Source organism: Tasmannia lanceolata, unplaced genomic scaffold, assembly GCF_043159265.1.
Source record: "Tasmannia lanceolata isolate RefF3 unplaced genomic scaffold, GAP_Taslan_0.1 ptg000012l, whole genome shotgun sequence".
NCBI classification, from domain to species: domain Eukaryota; kingdom Viridiplantae; phylum Streptophyta; class Magnoliopsida; order Canellales; family Winteraceae; genus Tasmannia; species Tasmannia lanceolata.
In genome coordinates, this window is record NW_027518689.1 from 28,633,025 (window position 1) to 28,643,740 (window position 10,716).

The following is a 10,716-nucleotide window of genomic DNA, read 5'->3' on the forward strand; positions in this document are numbered from 1 at the left end:
ATCTGATAAGTTTCAAAGAAAATATTAAATAATATACCAAATAAAATCCAAAAATCTTTACAAATTCATGGTAAAATGAATCAGTAACATATTATTTTCCCACGAAATTTCATTAATTTTAGAATCTGTTTGGTATATAATTTAATTTTTCTTCGTCAAAAGATGTTTTTTTGAAGAGTTTTCCATTTTTAAAACACGATTTTTGATAAAATTACGATTCTGGAAAACATCTTCCAACCTTGTTCTGATATGATGAACACAAGAAAAATTTAAAATTCCGAAAAATAGATCATCCCGAGATGGCTATTTTTCGAATTTCATAATTTCTCAGCCCATATTTTAAATAAAATACCACTCTTCACTCAAATTCTAAAGAACCGTTGATCCAATGTCCGATCCGATCCGATAGTTATTTTACTCTATTGAAGTAGAACATCGTATTAAATTTCGGGACTAAACGGATTTGAAACACTTATACAGATCGTGAGTTTTAGCACAAACAATTAATATTGAATTTAAGTCATTTAAATGCTAAAAAACCATGCAAAAATCTAGAAAAATACCAAATAATTTCAAAAAAATTCAAGAACAGTAGACTTACCTATGGTGGAGTTCCTCGACGAATCTGAGAGCAAAAAAATTCCAAAATATCGCCTATGTGCGATCCGCTTTTGCTTTCCTCTTCTTCTTTTTTTTTTACTGTTTTCTCAAGTGGATATGAAGAGAGGTTGAAAGGGAAAATATGAGAGTGAAAATGATTGAGAGAGAAAGATAGAGAGAGTGGGAGTTAAAAGGATAGAGAGAGAGAGAGAGAGAGATATCGAGGCTTCTCCCTTTTTTTCTTTTTTTTGAGAGAGAGAGCTTGCTCTCTTTTTTATAAGCCTTGTTTTGAGGAATCCACCTCAAATACCCATCTTGGAGTTTCTTTAATAGAATAGGAATTCTAAATGATCAATATTTCTAATCAAAAGGGAATCCAAGAATAGATTAATGTGAACCCTTCCAATAACAACCGAAACCCATTTGAATGCATTCAATGGTGTTCTCCTTTATTTGTAGCAACAATGATGCCTTTTATATAAAAATTCTAATAATTGAGCAACAACATCACCACCTTTCCATAATAAAAACCATGTGGGGTCCTTATTAAGATGCCTTGTTCAAAATATGAGAAAAATTCAACCTTGCATGCCTTTTAGCATCTTTTTTGAATAATGGTAAGAGCATCTTTTTTCTTTTTTTTGAATAATGGTAAGAGATAATCCCAAGTGGGTCCCATGTGTATTTCTCACAAATTTTCTTCAACACCAACCGAATCATATGTATGGATTTTTCATTTTTATAGAAACCACTCATGGTTTGGAATCATTACCATACATAAAACCAAAACACCTCCTCAAAAAGTAAGCAATTTTTATTCTCAACAACCCAACGAATATAATTTTTGTAGCTTTGAAGGACCCACTTATTCCCATGCGCATATATGTTTTTCCCTATGAATTCCCAAAAGCTAATGCTTACCTCACAACATGCACACTAAGCATTAATAAGCTCATTTCAAATCAACCGAATTTCCATCTTGTATTATGGCTTAAAAAAATGAATGGGGTCTACACCATAGGATGATCTAAACCATCCAATTTCCCAGCCACATCGTATATTGGTTGTCCCCCTTGCATAATACCCATAAGATGATCCCAACCGTCCAAATAATAGCCACAATGTAAATCGGTTGTGTGACCAAAATACAATTTCCGCAGATTAATCCAAACCATCCATTAAGTTGTGCCTAAAAATCATTTTCGAGAATTATCCGAATAATTCATCTTGATGATCGCAACAAAATTTGTTTGTTAAGGTAACCTCCCTGAACTCCTGGATTCTCATGAATAACTCAACATTTTAGCAGAAAAATCAGAACATTACAGAAATGACCAGAAAGATTTGAGAAAGTGTAAGGGACGAACACGGGAATGGAAAATACTGAAAAATTGACAGCGAAACCCTAATTTCTTTGTTGATCAAAGCAGAGCAAAATGGGGGTGTCTACAGTTACCAATATTCGGAAGTGGGTCACCGACCAATAAAATGGGTTATCAACCAATTTCCAGTGTTGATAAAGCTACTGGAATTTGGCAACCATATTATCAACCTCTCACCTTATGTGGTGACTGACAATGCAAAGTGGGTTATCAACCTAAAAATTGGGTTACCAACAAATTACCTGCGTAGATAAAGTTATTGGAATTGAAAATTAGGCTTACCAACCTCCCAATTTTTGGGGGGGATTGACATTGTAAAGTGGGTTATAAACCCAAAAAAGAGTCACCGACCAATTTACCAGGTAGATAAAGCTATTGCAATTGGAAATTAGGCTGACCAACCTACCAATTTTTGGGGTGATTGACATTGTAAAGTGGGTTATTAACCCAATAAATGGGTCACCAACCATTTTATCAGGTAGATAAAGTGGGGTTATCAACCCAAAAAATGGGCCACCGACCATTTAAATTAACAAGTTCTTGAGCCATTCACAAATAAGTTCCCATGTTCAACTTCAAACACAAACACAAACACACATCATAACCTATTTTAATTTACAAGTTCCCTAGCCATTAAGAAACAAGTTCCGCTGTTCAACTTGAAACACAAACACACTTGAAACGCAAACACACAAACAGACACCATAAAACCTATTTAAATTTACAAGTTTTCCAACATTCACAAACAAGTTCCCTCATTCAAATTGAAACACAAACACAAACAGACACCATAAAACCTGTTTAATTTTACAAATTTTCCAACATTCACAAACAAGTTCCCAACACTGGAAATGGAGGATTATCAACTACCTAGAGGGGGTTCTCAACACTGGAAATGGGGGATTATCAATCTGAAAAGAGGGTTCAAAACACTGGAAATGGAGGATTATCAATCTACCTAGGGGGCTCTCAACACTGGAAGTGGGGGGTTAACAATCTCAAAAGGGGGTTCCCAGCCCTGGAAATGTGGGATTATCAATCTCAAAAAGGGGTTCTCAACACTGCAAAAGGGAGATTATCAATCTCAAGTGGGGGTTGTCAACAGTGAAAGGGGGTTATCAACAATGAAAGTGGGGGATTATTAATCTCAAAAGGGGGTTCTCAACACTGAAAATGAGAGATTATCAAAAGGAGGTTCTCCACGGTGAAAATGAAACTGTAGATGTTAACGGTTTCTCATCAAAGCCAACTTACTAGGGAAAAAATAAAAAATGAAACCCTAGATGTGTAAAGGCTTCCCAATAGTGAAAATGAAACCCTAAGCCACAAAGGCAACTTAATAGAAGGAAAAAAAAAGTAAAAAAAAGAAGAAAGAAACATGATACCCGATCATACCTGAGATGATGGGGAATATGCCAGAAAAAATGACGCCCTCGCCGAATTACAGTCCACTATGAAGAAGAGAGGTTCGGATTAGCGCAAGAAACCACCCCACTCCGGAGAAAATGAGTTGATCTTCACGACAGCCACCACCTCACCCCGAAGAAGATGGATTGCAGGTGGTTAAAAATGAAAAAGGAGAGAAAAAGTGAAAAAAGCTTCCAAACAGTTAAAAACGATGAGAAGTTAAAACGATTGGTTTTTTCTTCCTGAGGGGTATTTAGGTAAAAGGTCATGTACGTAAAAGGTGTTTTGACCTCCGTTCATGAGCTTTCAAAAGGGTGTCACCCATCCACTATTTTGTCTGGCAACCGAGGGTAAAGAGTAGAGAGTAGAGACCGAGTGCGCCATCTGTAGAAAAAAAATACTTTTTTTGTGAAAGTTTTCTAAACAAAAGGAAGAGTTGTACATAAATGTGATGTGGTGACTGGTGACATTACCTGATTTGTTTGGTTTCCTACATAGTTTTAAGGGAAAAATACACTTAGACCCCCTGTGGTTTCTTACACATTCAACTAAACCCCTAATGTTTAAAAAGTTACAAGTAGACCCCTGTGGTTTCAATTTGTGTAAGGTAGACCCCCTCAGTTGACGGTTCGTCCACAGATTGAAGGGTTAGGATGATCTGATGGAGCTGATTTTTTAGTCACACCATATTTATGTCAGGGCCCAACAAATGAACGCTTTGGATCATCCAAAGGGCCTCAAATCCCCTATAAATAGGGATTTGCTAGTGTCCATCACAGAAGGCATTTCGCGTCATGTGAGAGCAGCCACATCATGAATGAAGACAAAATCTGCTGAAAACTGAGCCTATGTGGCTGCTCTCACATGCAACAGTCCATCCGCGAAATGCCTTATGCAATGGACGCTAGCAAATCCCCCATAATAACATAAAGTAAATGGAACTATTCCTTTGTCATTTTCTATGAAAACTTTTTATTTGGGAATTTTTTTCATATTTTTTCATGGAATTTTTTTCACAGACCCACCTGGTATTTCAAAATCAATTTTTTTTTTTTTCAAGGAAAATTGTAAACCTATTGGGGCTGTTTGGATTCGTGGATTTTAGAAACCAGGTTTTAATTTGAAAGCAGTGTAAAATTATGGATTTTCACCGTCCATTATTGTGGATTTTAAGTAAGAAATCCAAGTTTTAGAAATCTCTCCCCCATCCTGAGATTTCTACCCCTAGAAACACGGGACGTTCTCCTACTCTCTCCCACAACGGTGTCCACACAAACAATGCACAGGGTTATAGTTTACATCTCATCTATTGATGCGTGGGTCCAACAATCTCAACCCAAAACCATGCATAGGGTGTTTACCATTTTACAGCTCAAGTTTTTTTGAGGTGGATCCCACCATTTTACTCCTCATTTTAATCTCTTCTTTTCTTTCTCTGTTCCATTCCCTAGTCTTATGAAGCAATGATGGTACTGCATAACCATTCACACGGTCACCCGCATGGAGAGAGAGAGAGAGAGAGAGGGGGGATTCTTTCCTTTAATACAACTAAGTGAAATCTATATAAAGACATCCTTATTAGATATAGGTTCCAATCTACTATTGTATGACACCTATAAGATTAGAGGAATGCTAAACTGAAGGATGCCCTTGCAAAAACCAGCAACAAGGATGCATCAACTCCACCGGAAGCATTTATTATTTCTTTACTTTTACATTTTTCCATACTGTCATAAATGCCCTTTGGTGATGTGGATCCAATGGGGTGCCCTTGTGGATGGTTTTTTTACAAATGCACCCTTCAGTTTTGCATTCCTCATATGATACTATCAAATTGAAACCATGTGAAGATAATATTAGGAATAAATCCTAGCCTATTGTAGCCATGGCGAAAATCAATGGCTTAGATCTAATTTCAGCTTATGAAACGATTAAATTGTTTAAAAGAGAGAAAAAGAAAAACTCTCTTTGAGCTTAGCTTAAGGAAACATGAATGAGATTTGGGTGATCTGATAAGCGTGATGAGGAGCTGTATTCCTACCCCAAAATCTCTACTCGAGGACGTATTGTGATTGCTTTTCTCTCTCTCCTTGTAATCCCCGGCAAGCAGAACCGAAAGAAAACATTAAGCTAAGTCTTCTCTAAAGTTTAATCGTTGAAGATCAAGGGCAAAGATCTAGTCTCTGTCACGAGAGATTAGTAGACATGTTTGTGCCAATGTTGTCCTCATACCTCTCTTAATATATCCAATGGAAAGTATATGAAGACATTCATCTTTCTTAATAACTGTCATGCAAACCAAATAGGGGATATGTTTCTAATTTAATTACAGATACAATTGTATTTTTAATAAAAATAGGGAAATGATAAATGTCTTTTCAAGGTGGGTTTTTTTTTTTTTTTTTTTTTTTTTTTTTTTTTTTTTTTATGGGTCTTTTCAAGGTGAGTTAGTGCAGAGGGGGCTGTCCAAAGTAAAAATAAGGGCAAATATATCACTTCCCTATAAAAAATATTGTCATTAATTCATTCTTATGCAAGAGTCGTTATGGGGAGGTTTGTGAATAAGTTTTGTGACAACCTAAGGATTTCAAGTAGAAATGAAAGCAGACTTTGTATGAGCATTGGGCAATGATGGGGAAAGTGAATCGACTCAGAGTCGCTCACCGTGCTATTTTCAGAAAAAGATGAAACCCAGTTGCTTAAGAATGCCTCCCTAAAGGATTTAAAGAGTAGAAATGAAACCAGAGTTCGTATGTAAACTTAGCTAACTATACCCATATAGCAGTTTGTAACCAAATAAGGTGACGCATGGTGAAATCAATAATGAAATCGAAATCATTAATGAAACATAAAGAAAGAAATTTGAGCTTCCTACAACACTTTCATCTACCATCCTTTTTCCCTGTTTAATCGCCGCATGACGAAATCCTGTCGAAGCAACGATAGCATCATCAGAAATCAAAATCAATAATGAAAACATAAAGAAAGAAATCCGATCTTTCCACAACAAATTAAAGAATAATTACAAAATCAAATAGGACTCAATTGATCCAGCATAACTTCATTAACTAAACCGGGGCAAAAGTGCAGCGAAAGAAAAACTCTCTTAACTCGAAAAATGGGGATGAAAAAGTCCCAAAAACATTGAAAATTATTCTGACCTTTTTCTCTGTACATGTTCCTAAGCCTTCCAGCATGCTCTTCCATGGGCTGATCAAGCGTCTGCATGCCAATTTTTTCCTCCATTCTGTTATGTTTTCTTAGGATCATAATGAGAACTCAACTCAACTACGCCTTTGTCCCAAACTAGTTGGGGTCGGCTAATGAATCCTTTAGAAAATTTTCATGAAGAAGGTGAAAGAATCTACGCGGCTCAAATTGACTAAGTCTAATCCTGACACTAGTTTGGGACAAATAATGCAGCTGAAGTACTCTTATGAACAATAGGCGTGCACATGCACTTGCAATACAATGACTGCAGTTGGAATGTGGTGACTCATCTTGATTAGTTGAAGTTAAAGAAATTGTTTTAACTCACAATCTAAACTCACTATAGTTGAGTTCATTCGGGAGTTCTATGAACCTTGCTCAAAAAGAAAAATAATATCACGCGGGATAGCACATTCTAGAGTGCATGCATCCATAGGGATTAGTACTGCCCTAAAATGGAGTCGGGTTACCCTATGTCATAAAAAAACTATTCTGAAATTTCGGAATCATAATGAACTGCACAAAGGTGAAAGGATTATTTACATTAATCAAATTGATTATTATGATAGGAAACCTACGAAAGGAATATAATACAATAGTACATAGAAGCACGTTCCACAATGCAGTTATTATGAAATTTCTAAACCAAAATTAGACACATGTAAATCAAATGATCAGAACATGATTCCTTACAAACATAGAAATAGCAGTTGAAACATAATCAGCTTTCTTCCCCGTCTCTTCAAGCTTTTAGAAAGAATAACACCAAACGGACCATAAATCAAATAAGAGAGCAGAATAAATTTAATTGAAACCAAGACAACATGGAAAACAAGAAAGAAAATGCTGGAAACCTAACGACATGGAAACAACCTTGCCATCTACCCATAGGTTCATCATGCCAACTTGCAAACACAAATTGACTAAACCAGCTGTGTGACAGATACAAGAAAAAAAAAGAAAAGAAAATACAGCACTTAACAGCATCACAATTAACAAAAAGGGAATCGGGACTCACCGACGCCTTGTTTTGGGTTTGGTTTGCCTGTAGGACGCCTTTGGAAAGGCAAGCTAATTGGACTTTCCATTAGCTTGCACCTAACTTTGATGTGTCTCTCTGGAGAACTTTCTGAACAAAAAAGACCCCAAGAATAGACTGTTAAAGAGGAGAAGTTATACAGATAAGTATCAATCGAGATCATGCACTTTGGTAAATCAAGTAGATAGTGGCACAGATGCATATAGAAATTAAAAAGCAAGTAAAAGATACCTATCAAAATTTACATATATTGTATGGGAAATGCTAAGAAGATGTGATTCTAGGCTGCTTATTGAGCTCCTCTTGTGATATATGAGTCTGTTGTGTTTTAATAAAAAGGGACTTGAAATAGGTGTCAGTGTTTTATAGTAAGGAAAGAAACCCCAACATGATTTTTTTTTTGAATGGTGGTAATTATATTAAAGATAAGGGAGACCGAGTTGGTCAAATCAGATACAACCAGAATCGAAAAATAAAATTACAGACAAATGGAAAACAAGCTCAAGGGGTTAAAGAATCGAACAATTCTGGCGATACCTTATCCACTCCAACCCTAGCGAGAGAATCAGCAACATCATTTGCTGACCTTCTAACATGGTGAAAAAAAATAGATGAGGCACCCGTGCTATCTTGAATCCCATCAAAGAAACGGTCAAACCTCCAAGGATGATTATGAGAACCCTTGAGCCAACAGATGGCATTAAGGGAATCTCCTTCAACCACAGCTTTATCCGTGCATTCTTTATCCAAAAGTATAATGCCTTGGTTCACAACGCGCACCTCCGCCTCACTTGCATTTGCAATGCCTATTCGGACCCGCAAAAGCCCAAAGGGCATGCTTGATGCAGCAAATTCGCTTGACTTATGGCAGATCTTGCTTCTTTTTGATTCTTTTTGAAAAACCATGATGTAGACTCAGCGATGTGACGCCAAATTGATGAATCTTGATAGAAATCCTTGCAAACAAGGGAGAAAGGCTGGGATTTGAGAAGAAAACTGAAAATTCAGCTTATAATCTCTCAAAATCCAAAGATAGATGTGGCAAAATCCTTCTTCTATCAATGAAGAGGAAATAATTCCCTCCAAAACCTAGATCTAGATCTAAGAACAAACTCCAATTCGAATTCAAATCTCCAAACTTCTTACAAATGAGAGGGGAAATGGCCTTTTATAGGCTTCACATACATGTAAAAGACAAGTATACCCCTCCTATAGCTAAAATGACCAAAAGGTACAAGAAAACCACAAAATAACGAAACTACCCCTACTAATGGCAAAGCCTACTAAAGACACAAGCAACTAAGGGTGTCAATTTTGGCTCGGGCTCGGAAGCTCGCTCGAGCTCGGCTCGAATCCTTAACGAGCCGAGCCGAGCCGGCTTGCTAGGCTCGTTAAGCTTAACGAGCCGAGCCCGAATTAGGCCAGGCTCGGCTCGGCTCGGCTCGTTAAGGCTCGTTAAGAAAAACAGTCATATATATATAATATATATATATAAATATAATACAGTATATATATATATAAATAAATATAATACAGTAGCAACCGGCGAGGCGTAATCATGACTTTTTTTCAAGCGTAATCATGACTTTTTTGAGTAATTGTCATAACTTCGTACCCTTTGATTGTATTTTTTCGGTAAATGTCATAATTTCCTACTCTTTTTTGGTAATTTTTCATCTAAAACTATAAACGCATTCAGATATTTTACTTTTTCGTAATGATGACTTCTTTTTTATTATTTCCTTTTTGCTAGCAACCTTTGCGACCCACTTGGCATGTGCGAATCTCGCACATATATTTTAATTTTTCGTAATGATGACTTCTTTTTTATTATTTCCTTTTGCTAGCAACCTTTGCTACCCACATTAGCATGTGCGAATCTCGCACATTGATAATCCAAACCGTGATAATCCACTGTGATAATCCAAACCGTCCATTTGATACGGATATTCCAGAATATAACCCAAGCTCGATAGGCTCGCGAGCGGCTCGTGAGCCTAGCCGAGCCTGACCGAGCCGAGCCGAGCCGAGCCGAGCCTGGTTCGAGCCCGAGCCGAGCCCGAGCCTAGCCTTTGAGCTTAACGAGCCGAGCCGAGCCTGGCTCGGCTCGGCTCGTTTACACCCCTACAAGCAACAAACAAAATTACAAGCATACCACGACATGAAACAAAAGCAAAAAGGCCGATGTAGAAAATCCTACTAAGGAGATATAAAGGCCGATGTAGAAAATCCAAGGGAATGCTCATGCATCAAACTCCCCTTCTTAAAAGAAGTCGTCCTCGAGTTCCCCATCGGCCCCGCCTGGGTCAAATAAGTAAATGATCCACTCTCGCAGTAGGAGTAGAAGGCCGTCAAAGTCAATCCACCATGCGTAACTCATGAAGAGTAAACCATCCCAGTGGTAGAATGGAGGAGTAACCTAGCACAATCCAACCATCAACTGAAAATGGCAACTCGCGATAAGCGTATCAAAGATCTCTTCTATGTCGGGTGAAAAGTCTATGGGCAGCACCATATCTATATGAATAACATCTGTCAATATCTCCTCTATGACTATGGAACCATATGCAACAACGGTATCCTCATGGTTGTCATCTGCATCTACATGTGCCAACAAATCCTCTGCACCCTCAGTCATAATACTCCGCAAAGCCTCTGTGTTTGCAATCTCTGCAATAGTCCCATCAATGCCGGCCTCATCACTAAGAACAACTGGTCCACCACTAGCATCGCCAGTCTCTCTAGTGCTAATCTCATCACCGTCTGTGTCTGGCTCTAGAAAATGGCCTCCTCAACTGCATCTTGATACTCTGTCTGTCGTCATCAACATCGGTAGTAGTCGCAATAGGTATAGGTGGAGGTGGACATCGAGTCGGACAGCTCCACATGTCATGATCAAGCATACCACACCAAATGCATCTCACCAGTGCTATGAAAGTAGTAAACGGAGTGACAACGTGTCATGGTGGTGATGGTGATGGAATAGACTCAGACATCCTAGATCTCCGTAGCCTCAAACGCGGATAATAGTACGGAATCAACTCAAGATCAAGTACCTTCCTCATCTCTTCCCATGTC

The 10,716-nt window shown here is 37.8% G+C and overlaps 1 long non-coding RNA gene across 1 annotated transcript; it reads right to left on the reverse strand.

The window, feature by feature from the left end:
• Positions 1–5,943: 5,943 nt before the first annotated feature.
• Positions 5,944–8,886, reverse strand: LOC143887796 (uncharacterized). The gene is made up of 3 exons (XR_013254379.1): positions 8,176–8,886; positions 7,618–7,728; positions 5,944–6,317 (listed from the first exon to the last, which is right to left on the reverse strand). It is a non-coding gene; the product is annotated as an uncharacterized LOC143887796 (long non-coding RNA).
• Between the last annotated feature and the right edge of the window lie 1,830 nt (positions 8,887–10,716).